Source organism: Pseudopipra pipra, chromosome 2, assembly GCF_036250125.1.
Source record: "Pseudopipra pipra isolate bDixPip1 chromosome 2, bDixPip1.hap1, whole genome shotgun sequence".
NCBI classification, from domain to species: Eukaryota; Metazoa; Chordata; class Aves; order Passeriformes; family Pipridae; genus Pseudopipra; species Pseudopipra pipra.
The window spans coordinates 68,693,486-68,710,624 of NC_087550.1; positions in this window are offsets into that span (position 1 = coordinate 68,693,486).

The window sequence follows — 17,139 nt, forward strand, 5'->3', positions numbered from 1 at the left end:
ATACTGCTGCCTAACGTCCATTTCTGTATGTTCTTTATGTCATTATTTGCTTGACTAATGATACTGTTACAGAGTAAGTTAGAAAAGAAAATCCTATTTTTCCAATTACTGTTCTGTAAATAAGTCAAGGAAATGGTTTTCAGCTTAATAGAAAAACAGCAAAAAGTGTACACACAGCCAAAACTCCCACTGATTTGAGCAAATATTTTCAAGGTGTCACAGGAGCATTGAACCTGTTTTTTGGGGGCTGTATTTTTTTATATTCTTGTTTAAGCAATTGTCAGCTTTCCACTAGCACCTACATTCTTTCTTAATACTTTTTTTCTCTTCCAAAAGCATTTATCTCATACTGTGGCTACTGTTTAAATATCTATTGATCTCAGAGCCTCTCCCGATGCCTTTAATAGATTTCTGTAGAGCAGTCTGACCTTCTTTTCTCTTGTTGAGAATTAAGTCTCCACCACTTTCGTTGCTTTAAATGCTGTGGGGAAATCCACATCTTCAATTTCCTTTATTCACTCTGTCAACTTTCTAGGGCAAACCATACATTTTCTCCAATGCAATTTGTTTGCAATTCTGGTGTCAAAGTGATAGTTGCCATATGAACAAAGAGGTTTGCTGGCCCTCTAGCAAAAATGCTTCCTATTTTGAGGAAAAAAATAGAAAGAAGATTGCAATTAAAAAAATAAATCTAAGATTTCTAATGTCTTCCATACCATGTTAAGTTGGTGTTGTCCTCAAGAGCATAGATGAATGTATAGAGTATCCTAGTTGGAAAAATTGATCTATCTGAGGGATCATCACTGATTGGTTATCCCTGAGGGAGAAGGCATAGAGGAATGGTGGTAAAAGTTGTTAGCATCATGCATGAGAGCGAAAAGAAAGGTGACTTGAACTGTAACTAGCAGATCAGAGCAACAGAGTTCAGAGGTGAGTAAAAAAAATCAGACCAAAGGCAAGGATGTTGTGTCTGTGTGGATGTATAGGTAGTTAGACAGGTTGATACATTCTGCATAAACTGTGATAAGTGTGAATGTTGAAAGAGGCCAAAGAGCAGTAAGAAGTAGTCAGCAAACTGGCAGAATTTAAGTGCTTGACCAAGTATTTACCATAGGGACAGAAGGAGAAATTCATCTGTGCAAGCTAAGTTATCTAAAAGGACTGCTTGGTGGGTTGGTTGGGTTTTTTTCCTTCTTTTTCTCACTACCTTTAAATAATCTGACTTTCCTTTTTGAAATCATGTTTCTGTTTGCCTGACATTAATATTCGTGTCTTGTTCTTCTGTGTTACTTTACCTTTGAAGTGCCTAAGCATTTGTGCTTCTCCTAGAAAGACTTAGCACTGAAAAATCTTGGTATTAGGTACCCTTGAGAAATTGCCAGTTCTCTTATTTGCCACTTTGTTTATGACAAAATATCATGGTAATAATGCTGAAGTTCCAGTTCATTTATTTTGCCTCTTCCTTTTTTTTAATTTTTCTCCCCCTTCCCCCCTTCGTTTAATATCAAGGTCTTTATTTGTGTTCTAGAATCAGATCACTCTTGTTTTTTACCAGATGCATCCAGTGTCTGTGGCCTTTATTCACCATTTCCTGTCATGTACCTCTTGAACCGTTCTTTCACTTTCTGCTTTTTGAAGTAACTGTCTCACCTTGCTCTTAGTACAGTGAACATACATAAAATGTCTTGGCTCCTTACAATGAAGAGAAGCAGACGTGCCTATGCCTTGGCAACAGGCTTCCTGCAGCAGCACTGACAGCTTGTTTTCTCCCAGCTAAGGGAACTACAGGGTATGGAGGAGCTGTACAGCACTAGAGAAGTAAACTTGGGTTGAGCAAAAGATCTACACCTGTGACAAAGGAATCAGAGAAATAAGGTAGTGGATAAGCATACAGCCATTCAAAATATTCCAGTTGAACATCCTCCCATCCTTTAAAGCAGGCAAGTTTCCACATGCTGTGGATACGAGAACAGCATCTGAACACAGCGATGCTCAACAGGGCTCCAAATCCAAAACCTGGGGATCTGCAACCCAATGTGTTCGAAGAGTGTCACTTTTATAAACATCCAGACCAGCAGCTGTGCATGGCAAAGCATCAAAGGAATGTGCTGCTTTTCTTTTACTGCTGTCGTGATGATTTATGGAGAAGACCCTTTCCCTCAGGAGATCAAAGTAGTGTTTGCTACCAGATACCTTGTTCACATAAGAGGCAGTGGGAGAGCTTGGAAAAAACACCAGTTTTCTTATGTCCTACCTGGATGCTTTCTTTTATCTGAGTTTTTTTTGGGTTTGTTTTTTTGTTTGTTTTTTTTTTTTTTTTTGGTTGGTTGGTTTTTGAAGTAATTGTCTCTGCTTTTGGATTTTTATGGTGGGTATTTTTTTGTTGTTGTTCTTACAGGACAAAGAATTGATGACTATAAAAGCTGAGACATGTTGAACACCAGCAACTTTTTACAGGACTGAATGCTACTAAAATTTGAAAGGCTTACAGTAAATTAAAAATAATGGCTCTGGTGTCACCTATTTCCTCTTTATGTATCTATAGGAACCAAATATTTGTTACAAATAGTTACTTAAAAACATAGCCAACAATCAAGGCAGAACTCAGAAGTTATGAAATAAATGTTTGCCTGAAATAAGTATCTATCTTTACTATACTATTAGTTCAACAAGAAATACTTGAAATATAAGTTCCAGGTTCTGTATTTCTGCACAGAGGAATCGATATTTCTTTTATAGGTAAAGACTGTCAGAAATCACTAGTAATACCCTTTGAAGCCTGTATATGTAACAAGGAACTGCAGTACTTCATGCTCCATAAACTTTACTGCTTTCCTGCAATTTCAGACCCAATGAAGTTAGAGCTACATTTAAGAGACTCTAAATATGATTAGCAATCATCATTGCTCCTACATTATTCATGGAGATGTCGTGTGCCAGTTACTGGCATTGATACACGATTTCATATATTCTTCCCAAGTGGAAATTGATTTTAAATTATAACCCTTAATTTTGCATTCTAGAAGGTGAAATGAAAAAAAAATCTCGGTCAATATCTGTAATCTATTATTTTTTCCAACAGAGTTCATCCCGAAATCTACTTTATCCTATGGAGAATGCCACCAATGGAGTTTCCATAGCAAATACAAATGATGCTGTATATCCCAGAACTTAATAGATAAATCCACTGACTGTCAGTTGAGATGCTCAGTTTAACAGCCTGAAGACACCTAGGCCATTCAAAACAGCACTAGGATTTGATTTATCACGATGACAGGTTAGAGGTATTTTACTTAGCATTTCCATTAGCTGTGATAAAAAAATAATTAATAAACCCCTAGATATTTGAATGTAGGAATTGCTTCATAATAACCTTTACATTAGTATGTTTTTTGCATTCAATACTGCTGTGTATCAGAGGATGGCTTCTTGTTTAACCTGATGACAATACTGGAAATTATAATTTGCAACCTTATTTTTAAAGATAAAAGTCCTCAAAGTGCCCTTCAAATTACTCTCCTCTCCTTCAGAATGAAAGGAAATAACTCAGTAGGCTGCCAAAAATTCCCTTCCCCACATGTTCATGGGACAGGAAAAGGAGATGGCACTTTATGCCAGCCTAATTGCAGCACAGACCAGATTCAGTGAGACCTACTGTTTTTTATAAAACATGCCTCCAGAGTAGTTAATGAGGATGTTCTACTTAGAAATAACCTGTCTGCCTATCTATTTAAGGTGAGATTTGTGTCTGATTAACAACAGATCATCCCTACTGGAGTGACACAGGAGTTTCTTAACTGCGTTCCTCTATCTGGAAAATAACCAACTGTTCATGCTATCTGCTAATGTGGCAGCTCATATTGTTGTGCTGTTAGGGTGATAAACCTATTTACAGATGATGTCAAAGAATAGGATTTAAATAACAGAAAGCTAGCTGTTTCTCCAACACACAAAGGAGAAGAAACATTTTATAAAGGTTCTTCGGTAGGAATTGTTTCATTGCATGCACAGAGAACTGATGGATTGGACAGCTCCAAGCAAATATTCTGTTCCAGTGTCATGTGCTGTTTCTTGCTTTGCTGCAGAAGTGCCTGAGAGCCAGTAGAGAATTTCTGTATCATGTTGTTACTGCTGCGTGAACGAGAAAAGTCTTCAGAAGGTAAAGAAGAGAATCTGGCAGGCCAGAAGGGACCTTCTGGAGGTGTCACATCCAACTCCCCTGCTCAAAGCCAGCATCAGGGTTTGCTTAGAGCCACATCCAGCTATCTTTTAAGTATTTCTACAGATGAAGTTCCCACAGCCTTCTGAGACAACCTGTTGCAGTGGTCCCACTCTCATAGTGAAAAGCTTTTTCTTTATAGCTGTTCACATTTTTCTGTTTCAATTTCTGCTTGATGCCTCTCCATCAATAACCATGCACCTACTAGAAAAATATGACTCACCTTTATCTGCATCTTCTCATCTGGTGTTGTTCACAGCAATAAGATACCTCCACCAACAGCCTTCCCTCCTCCAGGCTGAACAGGCCCAGACCTGACATGTTCTCCTTCTACATCATGTTATCCAGCCATGAAGCTGCCTACTGGCCTCTGTTGCCCGTGTTCCTCTATGTCAGTGTCTGTCTTCTACTGTGGAGCTCAAAACTGGACACAGCATTTCAGATGTGGTCTCAGAAGTGCTGAATATAATCTCTTCCCTTAACCTGCTGGATTGACTTCCCCTAATATAGTCAGGACACTTTGGTGTGCTGCAAAGGTGCATTGGTGGCTCATGTTCACATCCTCCAGTTGAATCCCTGAGTCCGTTCCTGTAAAGCTACTCTCTAGCCAACTGGGCCCCAGTCTGCTGTGCTGCATGAGATTATCCTTCATGCTGGACTCTGCTGAACCTCGGGAGCTTCCTGTCAGCTCAAGTAATTGAGAAGTGTCATGTTAAATTCTGATTGATTCAGTATTTTTAAGAAGAGACAATAGAATTAAGAAGGTGGCTCCAAAAGATATTGCATAAGTTTGTGAAGACTCTTATTGGGTATACAGTGAAAGCCTCAGGAAATTCCACAATGCTCTTAGCTTCCAAAAACTTCACTTGAAACTATTCTCTTTCTCTGAGAAACTGCAAAATATGTACATGCAAACGCAACCATGTACTTACAAATACATATACATACATTATACCACAGATTTCTCCACTTTCCACTGAGCTCCATTAGAACACTCAAGCAAGCAAGCAAGCAAAGACCCTTTCACATTATAGAGACTTGTATTCATTCTGCAAAGGGCTGTAGAGAACATAAAAGTAAGTTAGTATAAGGTCTGTTAATCTTGACAATATCCTCTTGATTGCAGCGTCATGATTGTGATGCTCAATTATTGCAAAATTCAACTGTGTTGTTGGCTCATTAGGTAGTCAGTTACACTGCTCTGTATATTTTGGAACAAAGAAAGTTTAACATTGTTTAACAGGGACTCATGAGACTTTTAAAAAAACTAATGAATATTTCAGATGAAAAATTGAAGTTTTAATAGTACTGTTTCTGAAATGTGACTACCACAAGATGGAGGTACACACTACAACTGAAATGATCGCTAGAGACTTTTTCTGAGATTATGATCAATATGGGGAGAGTTTCATGTCCCTTACTTTTGATTGCAAAACTAATGGCACTATCTGTAGTCTGAACTTGCTGTGGATAACATGTGGAGCTCATGGCAGGCTTAGGAATTTATGCACCAAGACCAAGATGTATTAGTTGAAATCTTGAACTCATTGAAGCCAGCAGCAAAAATGCTATTGATTCACAGAAGCCTGGCTTTTATTTCTAGAACTTTTTATGAGCACTAGTCTTGCACATGTTAACGTAAATGTCAGCTAAATAAGAGAACCAATATCTCCTCACCAGGAGATATTCATTTAATTTACATGCTGCCCTTGAACCCAATAAAATATTTGTGTTCTGAGCTGTAATAAGTCATTAAATGATGTTAAGAGCCCAGGAAAACAGACGGAGAACCTTCAGGACATGCCATCTGATGAAAATAAAACTATAATCCTACTGCAAGAAAACAATGTGCAGGTCGTACACATGACATAAAGTTCCACAAAAATTAGAATTTAGGTGTGGAGATTGCGTTTGTGCATGTGTGTGTTTGTGTATTTGTGTGGCTGAAAGGTTCACAACCTGATAGTGAACATCAAAGTATATTAATTTTAAATTAGTATCAATACAGAAAAAATATCTGTGCAAAGCAGCAGTTTTTAAAAGAGTTCTAGGGAGCAGTAAGTCAGGGTCAGAAAGCCTACTGGCTTCCAGAAGCTTCATCAGCTTCCACTGGTGGGAATGGGATGCCCCCAGCCTTCCATGGGTGAGGATTTGTCACCCTGTTTACAACGGCAAGGCAAAATCTGCCAAAATCTCCTGGCAGGTGACCTTTTGTAACATAAACCGGCAGATGGCAGCCTACGGCCAGTATTTTTTACTGTTCTGTTTGTTGCTGTAATTAGTAAATTCCTCATGAGAGATTTTTGTAGGAAAGCTATGATATATTTAGATGCATAGAAATATGAAAATGAATGCTTGTATTGTTCCTTCCTGTCTTATCTCTGTGGCACAACTATGCTCATTTGTAATTTTGGTGCGGAAGGAATTCTCCATTTTTTCCCCATTCAGCTGGTGAAATTTACTGCTTCAATGTAGTCTGCCCCTCAACGAAACTGGGTGGAAGCAGCTGATCCAGGGGCAGCAGGAAAGAAAGTTTTAAACTGTTGAATGCTCCTGTCTACAATCTTTGGTGAAGTCAAGAAGGTAGTTATGACATTTTTCATTTTCTGTTGAGCTTTTATTGGATTGCTTTAAAATAAACAAATGTGAAATTACAGAAGTAGCATCTTCCTTCCCCTGCTGCTGTGCTAGTACACTATGCTCTGAAAGGCTAACAAATGGGTGTTTATTTATCTGTCCATGCGAAGAAGTGGCCTGCAATATAAACACAGTGCCCCATCTAGAAAATATGATCCCAGATCTTGAATTTGCTTTTTTAAGGTTTCGAATTGCTTCTGTTTTAAGTGTCTAGTCCCTTCTTTTCCCCTGTTCTGTTCCACTCTGCCATCACCAGGCTCCAAGCACCAGAGAGGGAGCAGGAGACCTTAGAGAAGTATTAGATGTTAGGATTAGATTAGATGATAGGAAGAAGTTCTTTACTGTGAGGGTAGTGAGGCACTGGAACAGGTTAACCAAAGAAGTTGTGGATTCCCTATCCCTGAAACTGTTCAAGGCCTGGTTAGATGGGGCCCTGGGCAGCCTGATCTAGTGGGTGGCATCCTGCCTGTAGCGGGGGCGGGGGGGTGGGGCTGGAACTAGATGATCTTTAGGTCCTTTCTGACTCAAACCGTTCTATGATTCTATGAAATGTCCATATGGGGCTGCCTTTGCCCACAGAGACATGCACCATTTGTGCCATATACCACTTGCAGCAACTCCTTGCCTTGTAATCCTACATGCTCGGGTGTAGTAAGTAGGTTCTGTAGGTTACAAATGTCCTTTTTACAAAAACTTTTACACAAGCAGGTGGTATGGTAGTTGTTCTTGTAATACTAAAATGACCAGAATTACTTATATGTTATCACCTTAAGGAAATCACAGGATGACAATCAATTTGTAAAGTATTTTCTTTGGATCAATGGAGAGAAAAGCTGAATGTTTTAGAATGTGATATTACACCACAATTCAATTTTATAGACATGAAGAGAAGTTTCATGTATATTTATTAGGTGAGCCTGCTTCTTTCTTTAATTTGCTGAAGAAATATCTGACCGCAGAGAGGTTTTTTTACAGTATTAAAAAAGCCATTAAGAACATTGCCAAAAGGATATTTCATCAATAATTCAGGATATCCCTTACAAAATACAGAAATATTTCTAGGACTTCTAAAATGGAAAAGCTCAAAGTTTCTAAATTCTTTTTCATAGAGGGAAGTCTAGTCTTGTCTCAGTTGCTATCCAGACATAGAAAAATGTGATGGAAGTTACCTTTGATACTACTCATGAAAAAAGTCTGGTTTTAACGTGAACTGTCACATGCCCTTTCCAGCCTTGAGATTTGCCTCCTCTCTTCAGGGAATACAAAAGTGTCATCTCGGAGCCTCAAGTTTTTTTTCCCTCTTCTATATTCTTGTGATGGGTTGGTCCTGGCACCCACCCGGTCAAGCACTCATCCCCCAGCAGGATGGGAGAAAGAATCAAAAGAGCAAAAGCAAGACGATTCCCTGCTCAAGCTAAAGATGTTTAATAAGAGAAAAAAAGCTGTATGTGCAAACAAAACAAAATAGGACATTCATTCACTGCTTTCCATTGATGGTTAGATGTTGAGCCACTTCTGGAAAATTGTGCCTCAGTACATGTAATGCTTACTTGGGAAGACAACTGTCATAACCACAATTGTCCCTGCACCCTCCTCCTTATCCTGATTTCTTATGTCTGAGCATAACATTATAAAGCATGAAACATCCCTTTGCTCAGTGGTCAGTTGTCCCAGCTGTGTCCATTCCCAACTTCTTGTGCTCCCCCAGCCTCCTCTCTGGGGCAAAGTGGAAAAGACCTTGATGCTGAACAAGCACTTCTCAGCAATATCCAAAACATTGGTGTGTTATTGACACTGTTTTACTCACACATCCAAAAGGGGCTGCTATAAAGAAAAGTAACAACCCAGCTAGATTCAATATGTCTTGCCCTCTCCCCCTCTTTTGCCAGTGGATCAGCATTAGATAGACAAGAGAAAATGAAGAAATTCAATCTTTTTGGTCTCTCTAACCATGTAGACTATTCAGACTCATTCGGAGTAAACAAAAGCAGGGATGGTGTGCAAGACTTTCTCCATAGAAATATTCTGCTAAGAGGAAATAATTCCCTTTGGAAAAGAACTAAGTAGTGCCTCTTTGTGTTGGTAATATATTTAAAACAGGGCTTTATTTAGACGTTAAATGCCTTATAGGTTGCAATTAGCCAGTGTAAACAGTATTGCTTTTTGTTTTCTGAAATGCCTGAGGGAAAGATACCTGCGATGATGCCTGTTGGGAAACTCTAGGAACAAGTTCCTGCAGAAGTGGCAAGTGCTGTAGGAAGCACTCTGCTCTCTGGTAATTTATGCAGGTGTTATCACCTTGGTATAGACCAAAACACACTTACCAAGAGACCTGCCAGCTGGCCTGAGTGCCCTCTGGTGGGATGTTCTGTTGAAGGCTTATGGAAGGATTTCTAGAAGTCTGCTGGAAATATCCAGCCATTTTCTCCACTCATCTTTTTTGTAGAAAGTATGAGAAACACAAGGTACAAACTAGAAGTTCGCCTTTTCTTATTACATCACTATTTCGTATGTGAGCAGTGCCACTTGCAACATTTCTTATTTCAGATGCTTGCTGACATCTCATATCCTGTAAAATTCTCATTGGGAAGAAAGGAATTAGGCTGTGCTTTATGGATTATTTTTGTTCCTTTTTGTCTGCAAGGTAGAGACATGACACCAGTTGTTATGTTTTGGGGGCAGGGTGGAATTTGAGAGTATAATTAGCAGCTTTAGAGGAGAGTAATTTTCCCTTAATTGCTCTTATAACAATGCAATAATAGAATCAGAAACAAGGAATACTAACATACTGGTGTTAAATTCTGTTAGTGGAAGGTGACTGAAGTGTGACTACAATACAGAAAAAGAAGGGTTTCCTAAATTCTCCAGTCCTGCAAAGGCAACACCTCAAATCCATACCCTCATCTCAAGAGGGATGGTAAAGCTGTCAAACCCCTTCAGAGATCAGTCACTATGTAGTAAATGCTATGTCTCACAACCTTATCTTTGGATGTCACCTGTCCTCTAACATGTATAACATGGATCTTCATATAACTGTGGTGCATTAGGTGTCAGATTGTTGAGGCTAAGGTAAGTGCCCACGTTACTAGAGTGCATCCTTCCTTATTTTTCATTCTCTTTCTCTAGTTATGATATGCTGTAATGAACTTCAGCTGGTAGAACACTGTGTTCCCTAACTGGCAGCATATGCAGTAATGAAGAACTTAATTCCAAGCAAATATGGTTGAAATTATAAGAGCAGAAATATTTACAAGAAGGTTTTAAATTTGCACTGTCACACCTCTTTATCAAAACAGACAAGTCTGTGTGTGAGGGGTACTGGGAGGAAAAACGGGGAAGAGAAGAAAGAATGAGGGATGGGAAGGGTAAACTGAGAATGGCAGACTTTACTAGGTCTAGTTGAAAGGGCCAGTTTTGCAAGTTTGCTGAAGATTCGGAGTTTTAAATTTGCTCCTGTGAGTGCTGATGCAAAATTTTCGTATGTATGGGAAAAAGAAGACACAAGTACACACACACAGCACTGCCTCACTGCACAGGCCTTCATATAGGCTACCTATGGGTTTCACCTTTTGCATAGTGGCAGCAGAGGCTGAGCTTTTTCAATGTGGTCAAGCAGAGTAGAAACTTGTTTCCCTACTTGTTGACAAAGTTGTTTGATAAAGAAGGCAAAGGACTTCTTACTTATTTTGGGGAAGAAAACATAACAATAGAATGGTAAAACTCAGAATGGTAAAACTCAGAAAGCAAATGTTCTAGAAAAACAGTTATTTCTAGTAGTTTCAGATTCTGCCTAAGTGTTGTAGTATCTTCTGTGGTTCTGCCCTCTTTGTTCAATGTTTGCAAACAAAAATAAGATCTGAAGTTTTAAGAAATTGTTGCAACATATTTGCTGCTCATCTGTGTTAAACAAATATTCTTAAACAAGGAAATAGTATTGCCTAAAAGGTAACATTTGACAAAGACTGATTCTTTCATTTGAATGACATCCAGGCACAGCCTGTTTTTCAGATTTGTACGATCAGTAAAGTTAGAGTTTACATGCTAGCAGTGGTGTGTCAGTGAGATCATTCCTTTAATGTAATACATAAGGCTATGTATTACAGATTCTAATGTCTGTATTAATTTATTTCAAGTTTCATGACTTAATAACAGTGCCTCTTTCATTACCTGTGTTTCTATGGTAACCAAATATCCCATAATGGCTCTGTTATGATGCCAAAAAATGTTTCAATTTAAGCTAATCTATTCAATTTTACATAATTATGCTGCAGTACTAGCAGGGATGATGTTACAGCTTTTTTGTTTTTACTAAGCTTATTTTAGTGCTGAGAAAAGGAAAAAAATCAACACCAAAGAGACTGTTGCAAGAAGCTCTGGGATGTCCATGAGTTCAAAAAAGCTTTTATAGCTGTCTGGCATCTAAATCCAATATATTTTTTGATCTTGTGGTCCTCACAGTTGTATCCTGTGATTGATTTTTACTTCGAAAAACACTGGAGTCCTGCTTTGATTCTTGTGTTCTGCTTTGATTCCTGTGTCTTTGCTTTATCTCGTATGGATTTTGGATATCTTAGGTTTCCTAAGATTCATTTGAGCTTTCCCTAGGATATGGGCTCTCATGCTTCAAAAAGAATCCTTTTTATACTTATTGATTAAGTAATGTAATGTTGATTTGAACACCCTGATCACAATAATCTCATGGATAGACTGACCTCCACTTCTAGTGGTATAATTCAAGAAGCTATTATTATGCACCTGTGATCTTAATCCTGGAAGTACTTAACACATATGTAAACTGGAGTCACCAGGGCTCTTGCGAGTACCTGTAATTCAGCAGCTGCATAACAGTTTGAAGAATCAGGTACCAAATATAATTTTTTGTTCTGTTTTTATCAAATCAGTGAGTGAAGCAATGGACTTGTAATGGTGTTTCTCAGCACGGTTCCCTCTGGTGCAAAAAGAAGTAGCTAGTATTTCAGCAAAGTGTCTTGGAATCAGTAAGCTATATGGCTATCCTTTCTCTGTCTGCTCAGTATTCTTCCTAATTTCCCCTGGGATTCTCTTACACTGAAAAACTTCTGCCCTGATATGAACAAATTGATGCAGGAGTTATTTCAGTGTTGTGTCACTGCAAATTCCTGTTATGAGAGTACTACCAAGCCTCCTGGTTTGATGAAATTAAACAAAGAAAGAAACTCTCTTATAATTCTTGCAACTGCAGCTAGTAAATGTGTTTTTTTACTTGAACTTGACAAGATAAATAGCAGCAACAAGACTGAAGCCAAAGAACTGAGAGAAATTGAGTGATTTTGCCTATACCAAATTAAGGAGATATATATATATTATAGGAACAGAAGGTGAAATAAACTGGGTGAATATATAAAACATACTCTATGCTGTAACTACAATAACAGCATACATATACCTGGCAGATTGACTGTAAGTGGATGTGCAATGAAGGCAGGCTGGCTAAGTCAAACTTGGCGAGTGCGGCTAATGGACAGGCAGTATCACTTGCTATGAAGAGGAGGATAGACAGCATGCCTGGAGTTGCTCAGTCTCATTAATGCTGCAGGATATACAATGCCCAGCTGGAGTCTCTGGCCTTGCAGCTGAGCACAAACAAATGGAGGCAAAAGGTGTCTGAAATTTTTTCTGAAGTGGAAGGAGACAGAAGGGAGGAAGCTTCCAGCACATGCCCCTTGCAGCAGGAAGGAGGTAAATAATTTGTGGCTTTTCTGTTTTAGATCCCCTGCCTGAAAAAACCCACAGTCTATTGTTTCTGACTTTCCCACTATTCCATCCAAACTGCCCTTTCTGTCATCCTTCTTCTTCTCTCCTGCCCCCAAGGATGACTGGCTAAAAAGACACCACATCCTGCACCATTGTCCAGCCATTGATGTGGGAGGTTGCAGAGCTGCTCTTCTCCACACAATGGTGACACCATCAGCAGTGGTGAGAACTCAGCAGTGGAGGCACCAAATCACAGCATGAGTGTCCAGACACTCGGCAATGCAATTCTGATTCCTATCCCTAAATGACACATCAGAAAGAACTGAACTGCTAAAACTATTCGCCTCAAATGTTCCCATTCATTAACTATCTTACAAGTGTATTAATTTATGGAGAACTGATAAATACTCAGAAAAAAAGAATCAGTAATATTGAGCTTTATATCCCATTATTATTTTTATATGTTCCAGAGACTGGTACCAAGCTCTTTTTGTCTTAATATGTCATATACTGTAGCTAGCTCTTTTTCTAAGTCCAATAGTGAAAGAAACCAAGGAGCTGGAAACAGTTGTGTTATGTTGACCCTGCAGTGTGGATTTTATCATTGTAACATCTTCAAATCTCTGGAGTCAGGAACGTTTAACTGTTCATTATTGGATGCTTAAAAATGAGACTTAATTTCATGATCAGTAATGAAAGAATGTCATCACAGAACAGACCTTGAGTTCTTGTAAACTTTGTTCTGTCCAGCTCTACTCAGTGCAACAGCCACAATTTCTGTCAGCTGAGCATTTGGGAAGAGCCTTCACACAGCTCATCAATATTGTGCTGTTTCCAACCTCTTGTATGAATACTTTTTGAAAACAGAACATCGTTATGCTTGCTTCCAGCATTTCTTGTGACTCGGTGGGATGCTGTGTTTTTCCTGGAAAGATCACGGGTAATGTAACATTACAAAAGACAACTGCAGAAGATTCACCCATTCACAATCCCTTGAATTCCATCCAAGTGCAAAATTAAGGATGTGCAGAAGAGAATAAAAGATTAAATTTGTATTCTTCACTATTCTTGAAAATTATATACCAGCCTATTAATTGAGAGAAGAATGCTGCTAGTAGAGCAGAAGTTTGTTCTTCAAAGGCTGCTTTCTTTTGGCCAACATCCCCTTGTTTATCAACGGAAAACAGGCAGAGCACTTCCCATCTCTCCCTTTAGGCTGAACATTCATCTTCTGTTTATGCCCTCAGCCCACATTAAGCCACAAAATTTAATATTATCAAAGCTCACTGCTTTGTTTACAAGACAGCATGATGCAACAAATAAAAATATTTTCCATTTTAAAATCTTAAGATTTGTACACAGCCAAAGAATGTGTAGGCAACTCAGACAGTACCCACACAATGACTTGAACATGTTAGAAGTGGGTGTTCAGAAATATTCACCTCTGCTTGTATGGCTTTGTAACAGCCTTCACACTTTAACATGCACTATTGGGTGTATTGTGGAAATTTAAAGTGCAGTAAATGGGTAATTTCAATTGTTAGACTACTATACTCATTACAAGTAAGAGAATACCCTTAGGTTCACAACACAGAATAGAGTTTTCTTCTTCAACTAACAGTCTTTTGCTGCTTTAATACAAAAACTATCAGGAGGCACTGAACCTTCTAAAAACGCACACAAAAAAATCTCTAAAGATGTTTCTCAACACTCACTGGAGTATTTGTGATGTTGTTTCTCTTTCTGCAACCCAGGATAGACAAAGAAGATGACAAAGAAGCTGGTATGATCCCTATTCTACAAGTGAAGATCTGTGATAAAAGTGGATATCCAGACAGGCACCAAGAGGCTGTGTGTTTAACTATACTGTCGAGGTGAAAAATAGGCATATGTGTGCTGCTGCCTGATCCACATACTCTCTGTTTCTCTTGTGAGCTACTGTCACATATGTAGCTTAGGAAGAGGCAAATTTAAGATGGTGGTGGATTTAGCTGTATCTCGATCAGTCACACCCTGCCTAATCATTTTACATTGTATGAGCACAAACTTTTATCAGACCATAATGCACTTGCATTTGCATTGCACTTTGACTGCACTTGCAACAAATATTCAGGAGGGCAAGTGACCTGAGTCAAGAATGGGCTTAGATCACTCTGTAGCTGACATACTGCAAACACGTACAGGATCACAGAGAAAATTCTGGTTTAGAGGGGGAAGAGGCCACCAAAAAGAGCATGAGCTTTATGTTCACTGCTCCCAGCTGCTGTATAATAGAGGGTTTGCAATGAGTCATGAAAGTTGACTCACAAAGAGAAGTAGTTGCAGCAGTAGCTGTACATTTTGCAACTTAATAAAGTTTCTGCCATATACAAAGCATTGACTTATTTCTGCAGATGATAATGAAGAAATTGAATTATGTATTTAAAAATACATTGTAAAATCATTAATTGCACTATTGCATTACTGCTAAGTGCTTGACCAGTTATCATAGTGGGGTGTCAATCTGATTGAATCATCTCCATCTAAATATGCACAAAGCCACTCCCTTGCTCTTTTCTCTGTATACAGACTTCCTTAAACCTTATCTTTCTTCTTCCCAGAAAAAATTGATAATAGTTGTTCTAACGCTGGGATTCATCTCCTTTGCTTTTATACACCTGTAGGGTGGATATCTGGTTTTCAAATTCCCCAATTCCTTTTATAGGCACTGGAGAGGAAGGGGCATTTTGGAGGACATCGCCTACTTCGCTCTAAAGTGGATGTATATTTTTGGAGTGACTAATTTACCGCCCATAATTCCTTCTGGCATAATCTATACATCACCTTGTATCTCTCTGAAATCTCTTGTTGAGATCATACACTGCTATGGGCAGAGACCATCTTTTGTTTTGTGTTGATACAAGCATCAGCTGAATGGGATCAAAATTGAAGCTCTGCATGTTCCAGTCATGGGCATAAGAACAATAAAAGAACTAAGTACTGAATATACTTCCAGATAATTATATATTTCCTATCCTATGTCATCTAGTAATTTAAGGGTGTTTGTGTTTCCAGATGTAAGATGTACACATGGTTTCAAAAGAGGCAGAATTCAAGCAGCCGGTGCTCCAAGTCCTTAATTTCTGTGACAGGACCACCAGAATAGCAAATCTGTGAGCAGCTAGAGGAGCCTCATTTATCACCTCCTCTGCTGTGGTTGATGAAAACAGCTGTAAGGTAGAAATTCCTGAAACTCAGAAGGAAAATAGTAGCATAAAAGAGTTTTTTAATTTTTCTGAGCAGACTGTAATGATTAATCATATGTCACTCTGGCTAAATAATGAAAAAATTTTCTTCTCCTCCAGGAAATCTGAATTTTTAGCCTGTCCAACATAAGTTTTATGAGCATGCTTTAAAAACATTAAAATGCATTTCAGCAATCCCTATCCACTATTACATTCAGTCACTCATTTTATTTTTATAGCATTCTCCATACAAGTGCCACAGAGAGTTTGACTGCAAAGCACACTTAATTAAAAACACAGCTAAGTAAATAGGATTGGGTTTTATAAAGCACAAGACACCTATCATTTTAATCACAGACGGAAATATAGTCCACAAACAAGAGACATAGGCTGCTATCTAGAGAAACTGCAAAAACAATCCTGCTTTTATTTTCACTGAGTTTCATCAGAGATATTAAAAGAATACATATTTCATATACAATAATCTGGTGCTTAATGTTCAGACAATTAAATACTGAAAAATAATTTCACATGTGTAATAAAACGGACTGTAAGAGTGGAGGCATAAAGCCAAATGTCTATTTCTCTTTCAGACAAGAATAAAAAAACCCTGTCAAAAACGTGTGGTCTTCAGCTTGGAATCTTTAGCAGCACAGTAATATTGCCTTCAAATTTCTTTGTAGTCATATGAATTATGTTGGTGTTTTTATCATTCTGCTATATCTCTGGAGATAACATTTATGTGTTCGGTGTGATGTACAATAAATGAGCTAGATAATTATGAGTAAGCTGAACCAGCTGCAAATATAGATAATGTACATTCATTATGCTATCATAAGAAGCAATGTGTGTATGTAAAGGTTTGTATACTGTGGTTGTGTCTGTTTTTTTTCTAATTATGTGAGACATTTGACAAGGTTTTCATGTCTGTGCAGACTGCTACAGTCACGTCTATGACTCCAGAGTGCAACCCATAGTGGACTTTATGTCAAGGCTTTGTGTCTTCAGCTGAAAATCTACTTGGAGCACTGAATATCTCACAGCAAGACCATGAGTGCTTAGCTGCTGTAGCCCTGATCCTAAGAAAAGTCGACTTGCTGGGAATAAATAATAAACAAAACTTATTAAATGGTTGTTTCATGATAAGAATGACATTTTTGAATATAAATTACAAACCCTGTAAAGAAAACATATATCCCTTGTCTACGAAGGGAAAAATACTAAAATTACCTATGAAATTGCTACTTTAAAGGTGAATGGAAAGCTCATTTGCACTTGATAGCTGTTGTTGTTATCATGAAATCATTTTGACATTTAAATGTCAAA